Below are 18,055 nucleotides of genomic sequence, written 5' to 3' on the forward strand. Positions count from 1 at the left end.
CACCACCGTAGGACCTGGTACCTGATCATATATTCTGATGAATTCGTGGATGCGCTTTAACATGATGTGTTCAGTGCACGACTGTTGGGGCATCAGAGGAGCAAACGATGGAAAGTTGAAGAGTAGCTTTAGGTTCTTTGTTTGCTCTTCATGGAGGAGACTCCAAGCCCATCTTTGTCAGAGTGACAGGTACTCAGGGTTTATCTAGAGTGTGCGTGGTACCTTTCAGTAATTCTCCCAGGTGTATGGCTTCAGTGAGAAAGATCGCCTCTAGGCCAGCTACTTGCCCATGAGATCAAACGTTATGGGATGAGCAGCGCGGTGGGTGGCCAATGATAGCCACCACATTATTGAGGTGAGTGCTCGCGCTTCCAGTTTGCGATGCTTTGTGTTGATGGAGGGATGTAGGACATGGATGTCCATGCGATCTGTGGCCCTTGTGAGAGACTCCTCTTGGAGTTGTTGACCAAGCAAGATCTGAATTGCCTACTTGAACTCATTTCTATCAAGTGTGTCATGCCAATTCAGTGGCTTGGGCGGAGGTTCGACTTCCTCACGCCGCTCAAGTGGTGGCAGTTGTGGGATCTTGCCTTCTTTCAAGGGTGTTGGGAGGAGTTTCTTGGTGGCAGCGGTGAAGAGGTTGGAGGGGTGGGTGAGGATGAGGAAACAGTGACGAGGTTCACATGGAAGACGGGAGGAGGCCTGACCAATGTTGAAGGTATATCTGGAAGGCTTATAGGCAGGCCTAAGTTCAATGTCAATGTGGGAGGTGAGGGGGGGTGTTGGTGAGGGAGGTGGAGTGCGAATCATAAATTGCATTAAACAAGGGGTACATATATGCATTGTCGGAGAATATTTATACGTGGCAGTCAGACCTACAACATTAAATTCTTTGAAAAATCTCTAAAAACTCGAAGTGAACGGCCGTACCATTCATAGTGAACGCCCGTTCCCTTCGATCTAACACGCCCGTTCCATCACTTCTGCCCCGACTACAACAAGCGTACGTCCGTGCCATTTGGGCCACTCCTGTACCATTTCTCCTTTCTATAGTGTATGCCCGTGGCAACCTTGCCACACCCATACCATCTGCTTGCCACGCTCGTGTCAATTTCGCCACCATGCCCGTACCTTCATCATTCAAAAGCGCATGCCCGTTCCTTCCTAAAACCACATCCATGTTTTCTAAGAAGAAGCGTACTCCCGTGTCATTTTTTTTTTTGAGAAGTGTACGCCCGTTCTCTCTTGAAGTAGTGTATGCCCATACCATCCTAAAGTGTACGACCATACCATTCAAAAAAAAAGACTATTCACAAGGGGGTCCTGAACAGTAATTCCACACATTCATGTACCTACGTTCGGGTAAATTTGGTGCGAAACAACCCTCTCTTTGATGATATAAACTATCCTGAAGCTCCCTCACACATAAGGTCAAACCCATCGGTCTATACAGCTTGGAGCTAAACGGTGTTAGTCTTTGATAGCACTAGTGAGAGCAAAGATCATCCTAGCATGGGACTAGAAACTCCTGACCTCGAAACAGGATAACTTGAAGCTCAGTGTATGGACAGACCACCTGTCCAAGAGCAAGGCCCTACCTCTGCTACACATTCACAGAGAAGCCTTGCTTTGAGGCTACACAACTTTATCCTTTGGTAACACACAGTCGGAAGAGCCACATCCCAGGGCAAGAGGTAAGGAACACCAATAGGAAAGTGAGCCCATGTCACCTCTAGATCCTAGAGTGGAATAAAGAAAAGCGAGAGCCATCAAACTGAGACTCATCCACCAATCTAGAGAGCCATGCCCTTCTCACGGGTGGCCGATTCATATAGGGCCCAAAGACCCATACAAAACCCAGGACCATATCTATCTTCACAAGGACCTAAAACATCGTACCAGAGAGAAAGGCCCTACCCGGCCCCATCACATCAGCTTAGCCTTCCTGTATATGAACAATACCCCCACCACGAGGAGCTTACCCAGGATACCACATGGGGGCACATGAGGCACAACCCAATCCATCCATGAGAAAAGGACCTCTAATGGTCTATTATCCGCCTGACCCAGTTCCTCCACCCATCACTCCTCCCTAACCAGTACCCGCTCCAGAAATGGCAGGGCTAACACCAGAAATGTTGAGAACAGCCATGGACAGAGGGAGGGGGTGTCTGTGCGGGCATCGCGCCCCCAGCCCCAGCTCAACCAACACTGGACCCAGTCTAGAGTGGAACAAACCCGCAAACATCTCAAAGCTAATCACTAAGTTTGATGGGACTGGAGACCCCATCCCACACTTAGAGATGTTCAACCAGATCTCTGAAACCTTTGGCCATGTGGACAATCAAGTTAAGGTGAGTGACTTTGGCCTCACCCTAGATGGTAAAGCTGGCCAATGGTTTAGGTCCTTGAAAACTAAGGACAAGGCCACCTTTGAAACCTTGAAAGAGGCCTTCAAGGTTGGATATTCTTGTCAAGGAACCAGATGGAGAGCAGCTACACTGAAATATTAGACAAAAGGATGGTGAAACCATCCGAGATTACATCAACAGATTCAGATATCTCCACTCTTGTGCCAGCAACAAGTTCTCTGATATGAAAGGTTAATAGGGAGATTTCTGGAAGGTCTTGATGACATACCCCTACACAATTCCTTGAACATACAAGCAAAACATCATAACATCATAGTGTATTCCATATCCATGTATCACATATTGCGTTTCCAAGAATCATGTACGTACAATAGTCATAGTCATAGCCATGTCATATCATGTCCAATTTGCATACAAGAGGGGCTTTATATAGCCATCCAACCATGTGACTCTTAGGATAGTTATGTCTCTTGGACTACCCATGTGACTATTGGGCTACCTATGTGACTATTGGGCTCCGATAACCTCCACAAGATCCTAACTCCCTACTAACTCTCTTGTAAACACTTCTTGATATGACATCTTGTAATAACCAAATCCCACAACTCATTAGCCTAAGCTAATGCTACTAATGCTAAGGGGTGTTCACACCCAAGCTAATGCTACTAATGCTAAGGGGTGTTCACACCCAAGCTAATGCCAAAAATGCTAGGGTGTAAAAAACCCATCAACACCTCTCTTCCCCTTTGTTTAGTTGGGAGTCTACTATCTCCTATGAATGCCAAGTATATCATGAAAATCTGTGAATAAGTGGCTGCTAGAAGGTACAATGCAAGACATTTCAAGTTATACAATATATCATGTAGAACCACAAAAACTGATGGTAGACCAAGGAGATGGTATTGGTGGAAAGATGATTTCCACCAATTTGAAGAGTTCACAAGTATATGCTGATGAAGAATTGCATCCATGGGCACTCAAGCGCTACCATCTGTGTCGATGTAGCCACCTGCTTCTGCTCCATGTATCCGGGAAGTGAGCTTTCTCTTTGGAAGTCCACAAATTGAGTCCTCCCTTGGGTCCTAAAGTTACAACATCCAACAAGTAATTGCATTCTAGAAATCAATACATAATTTTCTTATGCTTTTAATATTTCCATTTTGGTTTTTGTTTGTTTCTTTTCCTTATAGGAAACTCGGTATAGGAACCTCAGTGAACCTTTTATCTAGACCTCATGCCTTCTCACTAGGTCTTACGAGCATCTCGGAAGGTATCTCACTGAGCTTTCTCCTCCGGCTTTCATGCCTCTTTATTTGTTGGGACTTATAGGTGACTTAGTAGGGATCTTTAACTGGGTTTCCTCCGGTCCTCATGCCTTGTCACTAGGTGTTACAGGTGACTCGGTAGTATTCTCAGCGTAAGACTCTTCCTTTGGCCCTCATGCCTCATTTTAGGACTTACAGGTGATGAGGTCGAGATCTCGCATGGACTTCCTCTGGACCTCATGCCTTCTCAATGAGACTTATAGGCGACTCGATAGTATCGCATCTCCTCTGGCCCTCTCATGCCTCATTCTTTCAATATTCATATAATACTAGCCTTTAGAATCTTTGATGAGACTGAGGTTCTTCACAGCAATGAAGGTAGAAATGCAAGCTTCAAAATCGCATCCTTGGTGTATTTTCTTCGATTTGCAGAAGTTAATAGCACAAATGGCCCATAAATGACACCGTTTGTCAGGACAAGGGTAGGACTAGGGGGAGTCGGACGGTTCAAGGGAGTCTGGACTAGTATGGATATCCGGAGGTTGTGTGGACAGTTTCCCTATTCTCTTCTAGGAGTCTTCATGGAGAGAGTTTCCCTATTCTCTTCTAGGAGTCTTCTCATAGTGGCCTCTCACTAGTATCAGAGCATGGTTCTTCCATCATTATCATCCTCCGCTTTCTCTGTGTAATCTCACAATAGGTTGTGTACATCGTTAACACGAACTGCAGTTTCCCTCTCTCTCGTTACTGATCCGCATTAGCCGTGGAAGCGCAAGCGCACAACAGTCGCACATGGCTGTTTTCAACCGTTGCAAAAGCAACCACGAAAGCCCAAAGCCGGCCTTAAGAGCAACCACTATAGCTGTGAGGAGAGCACTTGCTTTCTATCTCTCTCAACAGTGCCCAACGTAGCCATGATGCTACATCGATAGCCGCATCCCTCTGGTTGGCGGTGAGGCAACAAACAGTCGCCACACCACTCCAGAAACGTCGGCGCACAAGCCACCACCCCCCCCCCGCTGGCGCACAAGTTGCAAGGAGAGAACACTTAGCCACTTCCATTGCGGCAACCCAAAAACGGCACACCAGCGACAACCACGAGTGCACAATTGGTGCCTATTCTGCATCCGACAGCGCAACATGACGGCCGTCAACTACAAAATTCTCTCTCTCTCTCTCTCTCTCTCTCTCTCTCTCTCTCTCTCTGCACTTTGAAAGGCCGAGGAGAGGGGGAGAACATACAGTTGGTAGATTTTTCTTTCTCTCTCTCTCTCGGACAAGAGAAGGGGCGATCAATAGTCTCTCTCTCTTTCTCTCGTGCCTACACGGGAAGGGACACACAACAGCAGCCGCCAATTCACGCGCAACCAAGTCAGAGAGGAGGCTTTCTCTCTCGCTTTCAAGGAGGTTTTTTCTCTCTTTCTCTACAGCCACGTCAGAGAGGAGGCTTTTTCGCCATAGACAAGATAGCCATAGCGGAAGATCCTCGATAAGCACAACAGCAAGGATGCACCAAGACAACAACAAGGAGCGTGTGCGCATCACTTCAGAGATAGCAACAAAAGTCTGATTTTTGGTAAGATGGTTTTGGTCAGATACTAGTCTTTATCTTGCATACGAATTTTACTTGTTACCATGACCTCTGAAGTTTTTGAGAACCCCAAGGGTTAGCGGTCATCCATCTTTGGATACCAATATGGCTGATCTGGATGTGGGTGATCACGGATTTGTGGATTTACATGCACATACTTTATTAGAATCACACACACAATATATTGAACAAAATTTGCTTGTTCTTTCTCACAGTTTACAGACCATGCAAGAGACTCTTAAGTAGTTGGTTGCTAATTTAGGGTTTTGGAATGTCCCGGTTTGATACTCATGGGCATCTACTCCTGGGGGGGTCAACTCAAGACACCGAAACGCACGGGAATCAGGAAGTGGCAGCTATGCTCAATAGCATGAAGCCTCCTATGTTCCATGGGAAAGATAGCGTAATAAAGATGCAGTGTACACTTTTTTACAAAAGTGGACGGACTTGCACGCTTGGAAGCATTCTTCTGATGCTGTTTGCACGCTCAAGGCAAGTATCACGCTTGAGGGCAAGGCCTACAAGTGGTGGATGAGTCTTGGTGAGAGCAATCAACCTACGTCATGGGCTACTTTTGAGGCACTTTTTCATAAAGAATTCTTACCTGAGAACAAGAAGGATCGCAATTCGGATGCTTGGGACAACTGTAAGATGGAAGGTCTTATGTTGAACCAATATATTTCTAAGTATTGTGAGAAAATTCTCAAGCTGAGGGTTTGGATGATTTTCAGAAAGTACGAGCCTTTTTGTGTGGTCTAGATAATGAATATAAGACTAAGGTTAAAACTCAATACCCTAAAACTTTAGAAGAGGCCATAAAAAGTGTATAGATCTTTGATGATAATATTGAAAAGAAATACACGCCCAAGACACCTTGGGTTGGAGCATTCGATTTCCATAGTTCTAAGGGGAACAAACGGAAGGGGGCCAAACAAGGTAGTGATGCGGTTAAGAAGGCTAAGGAGCCAAGGGGTCCCTTGTCTCTGCAAGATTATGAACGAGCTAAAAAGAAAAATTTATGTTTTATTTGCATGGCTACTGATCACGATAAACAGAATTTTCCAAAGAACTATGGCAAAGATGTCGATAAGGACGGTAGTAAGGCAGTGCACACGGTGAAGTCTTGCCACTTGAAGCTTCTCAAAAGTTTTCTGAAGTTCAAGTATGCCATACCGATGCCACACATGAGTGTTGTGTAACCTCTACAATGTGGGTACCCTCTTTCGGGCCTTATGATTTGGTTCGGATACATGGACACATCAACGGACGAAGAGTTTGTGTCATGATTGACGATGGGGCTACACATAACTTTCTGAATCATCACTTGGTTAAAAAATTAAAATTACCATAAATACCTAGTGATCATAAATACATGGTATCTTTTGCTAATGGGCATGATAAGCATATATGGGACATGATGGTTAAGCAAGTACCACTCATTATGTAGGGACATGAAATGCACTTAGATTTTTCAGGTTATGCATATTACTAGAGCTGATGGTATTTTGGGTCGTGAATGGTTGTTTCATTTCTTTCTCGTAGTTATCTAGATAATACTTTTGATTTTGAGATCAATGGTAAACAAGTTTTTGCAAGGTGATCGCGATGTACCCCCATCCCCACTCATTTTGTGCTGCTAAAGTGGACTGCCTTGTACATGCTCATGAAATAAAAAATCTATTTTTGTGTTTCATGTCTCCTTCAGTTTTGTCTCATGATGATGCTAGTGGTGGTGATTTCAATTCCAGTTTGAATTTTAAATCTCTTAATTCTGTCATGTGAACAACATGTTAGTGCTATGCATAATCATGAACAAACTCAAATTTTTCCTAAGCTCACTCAACAAGTTTCTAATTCTTTTCAAAGTATTTTGCTTGAATTTCATGATGTGTTTCCAAGACACTTTCCGTCTGGTTTTCCCCTTGAGCACAATATTTAGCATGCCATTGAAGTGCTCAAGGATGCTAAACCAGTCTGCAAGCCTCTGTATCGGCTTAGCACTAGTGAAGCCAATGAGGTAGAGCGTCAGCTTGCTGACTACCTGGCTAATGGCTTTATTAGCCCTAGCAATTCCCTATGGGCGTCACCAATTTTATTCGTGAAGAAGAAATATGGGTCTATATGTTTATGCATGGACTATCGTGGTTTGAATGCAATCATGATAAATAATAAGTATCCATTACCACGAGTTGATGAGCTTTTTGATCAACTGCAAGGTGCGCGATACTTTAGCAAGATTGACTTAAGATCGGGCTATCATCAAGTTTACATCCGCATGGAGGATGTGCCTAAGACAGCTTTTTATACAAGATTTGGGCATTATGAGTTTTTAGTTATGTCGTTTGGTCTAAATAACGCTCTAGCTACATTTATGACGCTTATGGATAGCGTCTTACGCCCGTATCTTGGTTGATTCATTGTAGTATTTCTTGATGATATTTTGATCTTTAGTCGCACCAAGGAAGAGAATTTGCAACACTTACACTTTATGCTAAAGAGAGCAAGTGTGAGTTCTTTGCCTCAGAGATCCATTATTTGGGTTACATAATCTCGGCAGCGGGAATTCAAATGGATCCCGTGAAAGTAGAGGCAATCCTTAAGTGGAATCCTCCAAACCAATATAGAAGAATTGCAAATATTTCTTGGGGCACGGTTCTATCGTAAATTCGTCCGGGATTATACTAAGTTAGCGGTTCCAATGATGGACCAATCAAAATAGTGTGAAGCATGTCGCTTACGGGATTTAGTCCTTTCATGCTATGTATGGCTTTCAATCCTGATCTCCAGTAGCTATGGGGTTAGCTATTGAAAGAATTCAAAAGGTTAAAGATTTTTTGCAAGATCGTAATGATATGCTAAAGATCACTAAGGAAAATGTTAGACGACCGCACAGAGTGGTTACAAGCATTATGCGGATGACGACCGCACAGAGTGGTCACATTTGAAGAAGGTGACCAAGTATTTCTCAAGGTTCCCCCAAGTTTGGAAACTTTAAGGATGGAAAAAGTGCCCAAGTTGTCGCCTCGATTTTTTGGACCTTTCACAATACTTAAGCGTGTAGGTGAAATTGCCTACAAGTTAGCTGTGCTTAAACATTCCAAGGTTCACCTAGTTTTTTATGTTAGTCATCTCTGCGGAAACGACTAGGTGAAGATACCAATGTGGTGGATACAGGTGTTCTTGTAGATTTAATTGAGCCTCCGGTTTTACCACACAAGCCAGAGTGCATCTTGGATTTTCAAGACAAGCGAACTCGTCATACAGAATTAAACAACATTGCCTAGTTAAGTGGAAGGATAGACCGGAAGAAGGTTCAACTTGGGAGGACGTTAGTACTCTCAAGACCCGATATCTTGCCTTTGTTTTCAAGGATGAAAACTCTTCAAAAAAGGGGGGAGTAATGTCAGGACAAGGGTAGGACAAGGGGGAGTTGGGTGGTTCAGGGGAGTCCGGACTAATGTGGACAGCCAAGGTTATAGTTAGCCGGCTAGGGTCCCTACATCCGGTGGTTGGGTGGAGAGTTTCCCTATTCTCTTCTAGGAGTCTTCATGGAAGTCTCATGGTGGCCTCTCACCGTCCTATTTGGCATTATCTGAAGCCTTTTCATGAAGAAAAGACATGATTTTCAAAAGGGAAAGCAAAGCAATGGTCTCAAAAGTTGAAGATCTTGCGAAAGAACTGAATGACAATGGCAAACTTTCTGGTGGGACAATAAGATCAAGCCCTCCGTGTGAAGAGGTGCAATGGTGAAGGCAGCCAAGAAATCGAATTCTCTAGTTATGGCAAAAGCCTCCCATGATGTTTGGGCAAGAAGGTTAAACTTTATAAAATCCATAATACATAATTAAGAAGAGGGTGTTGAAAATGGCTATTGGCATGCTTTTAACAGCATGGGGTCCCAAGATGCAAGAAGCACTTAATAGTTTGCGGTGGCCCCACTGGTTACAGATGCCCTTTTTCATAATGTCCCTTATATTCTGCATGTATACACGATTGACAGAGAACGCCTCCCACGACTAGCACTAGAGTCCTCTATGCAATTATACTGTGAGAGGGAGAGGGAGGGACAAGCTGGATTTCCCTCCTCCTCAGCGACAAGGCCACCAGCATTATCGACACATGCATGGTACTCTGAGGTAGTCCAGTGGTTTCATGCACATGGCATACAGATGAAATGTCCCCCCCCATTTCAATATAGCCTGTATTCCCCCTACCTTGATCTCTCACGATAGGAGATCAACCGGATCATCCGGTTAGATCTACTCGGGCTACACATACACCAGACATGGGTGTCTCCAAATCAAAGATTGGTAAGAAGTGTGAGTTCTACAAAGATCACTTCTTAAGACTCTCCCTGGATGGATTCTTTGAGATCTCGGGATACATACAAATACACATGTCACATGCTATACGTATCACGATCAGCCAGCTTAGGGTATCCTCCCACCACCTCAGAGTAGAGACTAGTGGCAGAGCTGAGAATATCCCACATGAAGAGAGAACATGCACAGTATGCATCACAGGAGCAGTAGAGGATGAGGCCCATTATATGTTCAGTTACCGGCTTACTATGAGATACGAGGGAGATTCCACTACCTCTTCCAGGAGGGATTCGGACCACACGGGTGATACATTTTGAGGATCAAAGGTGCTTGGGCATGTACTTGATGGAGCTTAAACGACACAGGGATGTAGTGTTGAGGCAGCATGCAGAGAGATAGCCGCCGACAAGACACCTCACAGAGAGCCATCACATATTCTTTGTGGTACACACATCCATATTGGAACCCACTACCAACAACAGTTCCTCTACTAACGACATCAGATCCCACCACCCGTACACTCACGCTCCAACTCCACGCCCCAGAGGAGTTCTTAGCGAGAGAGTTGGATCCATTCGGCGAGCAAGACGTCCCCGACCCAAGGCATCAAGACCCTCTAGCACACAGAGACGGATTTGTGAGGTTCTCTGCCGACATGACACACCCCCATCACAGAGGCCTAACATTCTCTCCACCATCATATCAGTTCTGGTCAAGGTGGGTATCGTCATTAGCTGATCACAACATATCTCACTCTACACAGGATCATCTATTGATCACATGTATTGTCATGTTTTCATTTTGCTTTTTCTTTCAGTTTTCCATAGCCTAGTACCATCGTATTACTTTTGGTCTCATAGGCCCTTGGGGTCTTCCGTAGACATTAATATAACACTCTCTCTCTCTCTCTCTCTCTCTCTCTCTCTCTCTCTCTCTCTCTCTCTCTCTCTCTCTATCTCTCTCTCTCTCTCTCTCTCTCTCTCTCTCTCTCTCTCGCCTGCAACTCTCCCACCGCTTCGCTACTGTCCGCGCCCCTGCTCGCCGCCACCTTCGCCCTTGCTTGCCGCCCCCTCTCCCGCCTGGACTGGCTTGCTATGCTGGCCCGTTTGCCAGCCCCTCCACTTCCGTTTTCGCACCCACCCTTGCTTAGGCCTCCAAGGCAGCAACATAAGTCTTAGGGTTCTATCTCTCCGAGGTACATCGACATGGCCAAGGGTGCAAGCAAAGAGGAGATAGTCAAAATGGAGGATAAGCTGAACATCTCCATCAGAGAAAACAAGAAAACGGCGGACTACGCCATCAACAACATCATCAACCGACTTTGCAAAGTCGAGAAGGAGATCGAAGCTTTACAAAAAGAGAAGGAAGCTTGGAAAAGGGAGAAGGAGACTTGGGAGAAGGAGAGGGAGAAAGAGAAGGAAGGAGGGAAGAAGGAGAAAAAGCATGGAAAGAGGAGAAAGAGGGATGGAAGAAGGAACGAGACACTATGAAGGAGGAAATCGACATCCTCAAAGTGGAGGTGATCTCTCTATGGGACCGACCACCACAGGAGGAGGGGGAGATTGTGGAAGTTGACAAAGAGGCCATCAAAGAGGAACTCACCAAGGCAATCACCAAGAGCCTAGAAGGTAAGATGGAGGCAACAAGGGAGGGTTGGGTAGAAGTGGTGAAGAGGAACATCAAAAAGGAAGTGAAAGAGGATGCCCAAAAAGAAGGGCTCCAAATCGTCAACACCACCATTGAGGAGGAGCGGATGCGACATGCTCGTAGACTCAATGTGAGAGTCATGGGGATTCCTGAGGTAGCCAACTCTACCCCCAAGGGGGATGGGCGGACACTATGCACACTACTTGGATACTCACATGAGGGACCCCCCCTTCCTCAAAGCTTGGAGGGCAGGGAAAGACATGACAAAGAAGAGAGCTCTCATCATACAGTTTCGGGATGTGGAGGCAATCTTCATGAGGAAGAGGGTCATACTACGAGGCTTAGAGGGAGCTCCTATTTTCTTGGATGATGATCTCACGAGGATGCAGCTAGAGCATAGGAGAGCTTGCATGCCACGAGTCTTACACGCGAGGAAGAGGGTCATACTACGAGGCTTAGAGGGAGCTCCTATTTTCTTGGATGATGATCTCACGAGGATGCAGCTAGAGCATAGGAGAGCTTGCATGCCACGAGTCTTACACGCGAGGAGAGAAGGCAAGAAGGCCTTCTATCGAGATGGTCGGGTCATCATTGATGGCCGGCCCATGGATTAGCGGTTTGGGGCCTATGGGACACAGACCAGGCCACTGACAGAGATACACATGGCAGTATGGAACTGTAATGGTTCACTATGGGTGCAGCCTGGACGACTGGAGCATGTTATGGTGAGGAGAGATATCATACTTCTGACAGAGACACATCAGAGCCCAGAGAGAGGGCTACCTCGATCGAGTTCTAGTTCTTGAGCATTGAGAACTTGTCTTCGGGCAACAACGTGACCTTTCCATTCACTATCTTTGACCTTGTTAATGGTGCCTTAAGCATTGTGCCTCTATTCAAAAAGCCCAACCATCCATTAGTAAATGCTCATATGCATAAAAACTTTTTCCATAGCTTTGCGTCTTGCCCATAATTTATTAGGTATTGCTTCTTGCATCAATTGCATTAATGCTACCAACCTATTAGAGACTCACTAGTTTTAGTAGATGCTATTTTTAGAAAGTGATCAATTTCCAACACAATTGGCTATTGGTAAACTTAAACCCGCAATGCCTATATACCTCGACTACCATCTACCATCCCAAACTATTACTTTTAGGCCTTTTTTTTGAAAAATTAGTGACCTTTGTTGGCGTTTAACTACTGGCTAGGTTAGCATCACCACCATCTTGGTTGTGTGGGTGATAGCTCGAGGTATCTACTAAGTGATTTGGTGTTCCTTCTTTAATGCATGGAGATGAAGAGGGTAGTAAGAATTTCTCTATTTAAGACAATGTGGTTAGAGCTTGGTCGGTTCACCATGTATATACTTCTGCCCAGGACTAAGTGCTTTCATTAATAAAAACACAGTTTGCTAATTGTTGAGGCAAACACTACATTTGTTCTTACAACACCACCACCACTGTAGCATCTGCCAAGTTAGAACTATGTGAAACAACGAGGCCTTCTTTAAACTTGAGTTTAGTGAGTCTTTAGCAATCCTTTAAATAGCATACATGAACTAAAAGATGTAGTCAAGACAATACCAAGTGGGGTCCCAAATTACCCACTAAAGGGGCCCTTACAAAGCAAGAGTATTTGCTTTATTTCTTCTGGAGAACTGAATATAAGTTGAACTGTGTCCACAAGACTGAGCGGAACAACTAATTGACTGACCGCCAAAAGTAAGGACAAATTGACCAAACGCTGGGCAAGACTGCGCATAAGCTATAGGCAACTATGAAGCTATCTTCGAAGAGAATACACTAGCCCGACACTGAGGGTTGGTGTGCTGAGAACTCTGGAAGAGACTGAGCTTTTGATGCCTTTGGCTTGAGAGCACAAAGATATGACTACTACAGGGTACTGGTCGGCTAATTTAGGAGCTACCGGCTTGTATTAAATCTTCACCACCCAAGACTGGATTATCAGCATTAGATGCTAAATAAATTGTGGGACTTGTCGGGTTGCTAGCCGACTGTTGTCTGGCCGACTATTGCCCAGGCCAGTTTGGTGGCTGCCGACTGGGCCTTGATGATGGCTAAAGGTGTTTACACCCCCACAAGGCTATCCCTCTTAGTTAGGCCCTAGGACTGGCCTTAGGGCTACTAGCCCCTACATCTACCATGCTCTAATGCAACTACCCTAAGGCTGACATCTTCATGAAGACTACTTGCCAAATTCTCCAAAGTGGGTTAAGAGGCTTGGCCTAACATTGACCTGATAGACCTCTATAGCTAGGACACTGACCTACATAGCTCATGCATGACATGTCCCGGACTGGGCTCACAAAGGGGTCACGGCATACGACAAAATATCCTAGAAAGGTACTACTTCTGTACATGATCTTGCACTGTTGAGATGAGCCAATGTGTCACCATGTACCACAGTGCATGGGTGCACGTGATTTTCCCTCCTGCTTTGCTCGGCGACACGTTCATGGCTTCGAGGTAGTCCGCCAAAGTCCGCCAATAATTGTGGATACTCGAGGAAGAATTCTTCATCTAGCCAAACCGCTTCATGGGTCCCTCCATCTTTAAACTTGGTATAAAATTGGCGAAGTCATTGTCCCAAACCGTGTGCCCAATGATGTAGAAGGAACAACTCAAGCTTTATCACTTCTGCTTCATCAACCATTTCTAGTTGCTTCTCTTCTAGGACATTCTGCAAGGTCCGATATAAGGCTTTAACCAAGAGACATGGAAGACGTGCACCATCCACAACTATCTAGAAATCTGAGTTGCATGGCAATATCACTTAAATTTATGATGATGGAAAAAGGACCAAAATTCTTAAATGACAACTTTGGACAGTGCCCACTTGCTTGAGTCTTTGCTTCATGATCCTAAAGCATACCCAATCGCCCTCTTTGAAGTTAACGTCTCTCCGTGACTTGTTTGCCTATCTGGTATAAGCCTCCTGAGCTTTGGTAAGGCGCTCTTTGACTGACTCAATGATGGCTGAAAATGTTTCTAATGTCTTGTTGGCTTCCAAGGAAGGAGATATCATCCACGTGAGAAGGGATGAAAATCTTCGACCAAAGACGGCTCATAAGGAGTTCTGCCAACACTTGATGAGTGTGTGTCATTGAGAATCGCCTGCACCAACGAGAGATGAAGCTCCCACTTCGACTGTTGATCATGGCAGTATGCTTTAAGCACATTGAAAGCCAATAGGTTGTAAATCCCTGTTTGGCCCATCGGTCTGGGATGGAATGCACTAGACAATTGCAATTTGGTACCAAAGTTGTCAAACAGAGCTTGCTAAAAGCGAAATGTAAACTTCGGATCCCGATCTAAAGTAATGGTCTGTGGCAAACCATATACTGGATACCAATGTCGAAGAAAGAGCCGGGCTATATCTTTTGTTGTGGCCACCTTTTTGCATGGTACAAGTATACAAAATTTACTGAATCTGTCAACTATCGTCATACACTGAGTATTCCAAGATCTAGTAGATGCGGGAAGTGGACCAACAAAATCCATCGAAATGTCATGAAAAGGACCCTCCAGAGGAACGGGCAATGGCTGAAGCAACCCTGCCTATTTGGTGTGAGGTACTCACTTTCTGACATATATGACATGCGAAAACATAGTTGGATACATCCATGCGCATCTTCGGCCAATAAAATGATCTTTCTAACTCCAAAGTACTGTTGATCCCGCAATGACCACCAAAGAGTGAATCATGGGCATCATGGAGGAGTTCTGATCTCTTCTCCGTGAGAACACATAGTCGACTCTTGTAAAAGAGCCAACCATCCTGAATGGTATAATGACTCGGTTTTGAATAAAGGACCATCCTATAAGGCGTTCCAAATTCTGGACAATCTGTATACTGTGTCTTCATGCTATCTAAGTACTTTCCTTGTATCTCCAACATAGTGGACTCTTGTACTGCCTGAATACTACCTTTCCAACTCAGAGCATCTACAACAAGGTTGTGCTTACGCGATAGATACTCAATCATTCTACCAAACTATTGGAACAACTGACTCCAGCGATGATGTCTATCGCTCCATTGGGCACTTGGCATAGTCTGTAACCACTTCAAGGCCTAGTGGTCTGTCTTCATAGTAAATTACCTTCCATAAAGAAAAGGTTTCCACTGTTTCAAGGCTGTGATAACTCGTAGCAACTCTTTGTCATATATGCAGAACAATTTTTCCTTGCATCATTCAACTTCCTGCTAATCGGTGATCACCTCAAAGGGATCATCCCATGATGCGAGTTTGAGGACTAGTGCTTCGGAAGCCGCCTTGTAGAGCAAAGAACGCCTCTAAAGCCTTTCCTGTGTCTAAAACCTTATGTCTTCTAGTCTTCACTCCCTTGAGCAAATCTGTCAATGGTGCTGCAATGTTAGAAAACGGATCCATATGCGAGCTAAACACTTGGCAAAGGCCCATGAAGGATCGTATCTCTTAGATTGTCTTTGGAATGTCCCAATCGAGGATTGCCTTTATCTTCTCAAGATTAAGGCGAATTCCGTCGGAACCGATCACGTAGCCCAAGTACTAGACTTCTTGAACTCCAAATATGCTCTTCTTTGCATTGATATAAAGTTCATTATCTCATAAAATTTGCAAGATTTTCTGCACATCCTTCTCGTGCTGTTTTATAGTGGTAGAAAAAATAAGAATGTCACCCAAAAAAATTGAATAGACATATACCGTTGATTACGACGAAGACTCCAGATATCTTGTTAAAGGTCGTCGGTGCATTGGTCAAACCAAAAGGCTTGACCACGAACTCGTAGTAACCGCGTTCTGTTCGAAAGGCCATCTTCGAACTATCGGCTTCGAAGATTATAACTTGATGATAGAGCCACTTTTGAGATTGATCTCGGTGAAGTACTTAGCACCGTAGACTCTTTCAAGGATTTACTCTATCCTTGGCATGGGAAACTTGTTCTTGATTGTCAACTGGCTCAGTAATCCACACAGACGTGCGGTCTTATCTTTCTTCTGCACAAAAAGGATTGGTGCAGCGAATGGAGATGATGAAGGCCTGATGTAACCACACCTAAGCAACTGCACGAGTTACGACTCCAACTCAGTTTTCGATGCCTTGGAAAGACAATACAAAAACTTATTGGGTGGCTCAACTCCACGTACCAAATCAATACGATGGTCTTCAAGATGAGAGGGTGGGGATCTGGGTGGGATATCATCCCGCAACATGATGTCCTAAAACTGCTGAAGGAGTCCAGTCATCTATGGCTCTAATGGAGTTACATTGGATCTCGATATCTAATGTGGGTGAACATAGATCATTGTGCACTCTAATCCCTTTCTGAAAGCTCTACTAACTTGCAGGTGGAAATTGAGTGGAATACCCTGAATGCTCTGATCCTCGTGGATGATAGTAAGCTCAGGCAAACCTTCGACAATTGTGAAGGTTTCCTACCTCCAATCAAGAATGGGTGCATACTAGCAAAAGCACTAAATTCTTAAGGATCATGTCGCACCCAAGGAGGGGTGAAACAATGAAATCTCTCTGAAACGTGCTACAATTGTGGAGAGGGGTCATATAATGCCTCAATGTTCTCAACCAAGAAGAGAGCCAGGAGGTATATATCCAATTATTCAAAGACAAGAGGGTAATAGGGATGGAGTTAATGGGAATCAAGTGCCTGGATAAGGACAAGAAGGTCCATTGGGTAATGTGAGTATGCTTGAAGCAATTGTGGAAGAGGAAGATGAGGCTGATGTGTTGGCCAGTAAGAGAGCAAGGATGCAAGGATTGGAATCTGAAGATGCAAGTAGGGAAACAAGAGCCAGGAAGACGCAAGAGAAAGGGAAGGCAACCATGGAACAGGTAGAATCTAGCAAGCAAGGAAAAGCCAGGGCTAGAAGAAGGAAAATTAGCATGGATGACTTTCAGTTGGGAGAGAGACAGCCCCCTTATAGTCTCGTGGCTTATGTTAAACATAAGAAGGCTGATATCACTTGTGGTCAGGTTTTGCACCTGAACTCTAGCATAAGGAGACAGTGGCACAAGCTTGCTAGTTTCAGAAGAGTTAGATTTAAAATACCTGAGGCTAATGTAGTTCAATTGTGCAAGGTTTCTGATGTAGTGCCTATTGTGGATGTTTGGGTTCATGGCAAGAAGGTGAGCAAGGTTTACGTTGATGGGGGAGCCCAGGTGTGTGTGTCATATCTGAAGAGGCTATTGGAGGTGACAGGGAAGTCTATTTTTAGCGTGAAGATGGCCAATAGTTCTAAGGTAATGTATCTTGGTGTGGTCACAAATATGGAGCTAAATGTTCTTGGGCAAAAATTAATATTGATATACATGTGATGCCCACAGGGGTTGAAACATATCCCATCATTTTGCAAGACCCTCACTAATTGCTATAAATTCAAGATAGAACTGGTATTGAGGAACTTTGTTCTTTGGATGTCTCTTGTTGGGCCAAGGTTTCCTGTAATTCTACCAAATTTTTTTCCATTTGGACTCTTTTGTGTTAAATCTAGAGTTGCCTTATCTGCTCCTTTAACTTCTGCTTGTCTTCTTCTTTTGTAATGTCTTTAAAGCTTGATGCCATGGTGGATGGGCAAGTAGTGTCTCTCGATCTCAGCTTTACCATCCACACGATGCTCTCATCCTAGGTTGCCAGGTCGAATCACATCCCAAACTCTAATACCAATGTAACATATGCCAAGCTAGGACCGTGTGAAACAACGAGGCCTTTTTTTAACCTGAGTTTAGTGAGTCTTTAGCAATCCTTTAAACAGCATACATGAATTGAAAGATGTAGTCGAGATGACACAAAAATTACCCACTAAAGGGTTCCCCTACAAGCAAGAGTATTTGCTTT

General features: G+C 44.5%; 1 pseudogene; it reads left to right on the forward strand.

The window, feature by feature from the left end:
• The first annotated feature begins 10,668 nt into the window (after positions 1 to 10,668).
• On the forward strand, positions 10,669 to 13,519 carry LOC147627939 (uncharacterized; annotated as a pseudogene).
• The last annotated feature ends 4,536 nt before the right edge of the window (positions 13,520 to 18,055 follow it).

Source organism: Cibotium barometz, chromosome 20 (genome assembly GCF_041138505.1).
Source record: "Cibotium barometz isolate CiBa-2024 chromosome 20, ASM4113850v1, whole genome shotgun sequence".
Taxonomy (NCBI): domain Eukaryota; kingdom Viridiplantae; phylum Streptophyta; class Polypodiopsida; order Cyatheales; family Cibotiaceae; genus Cibotium; species Cibotium barometz.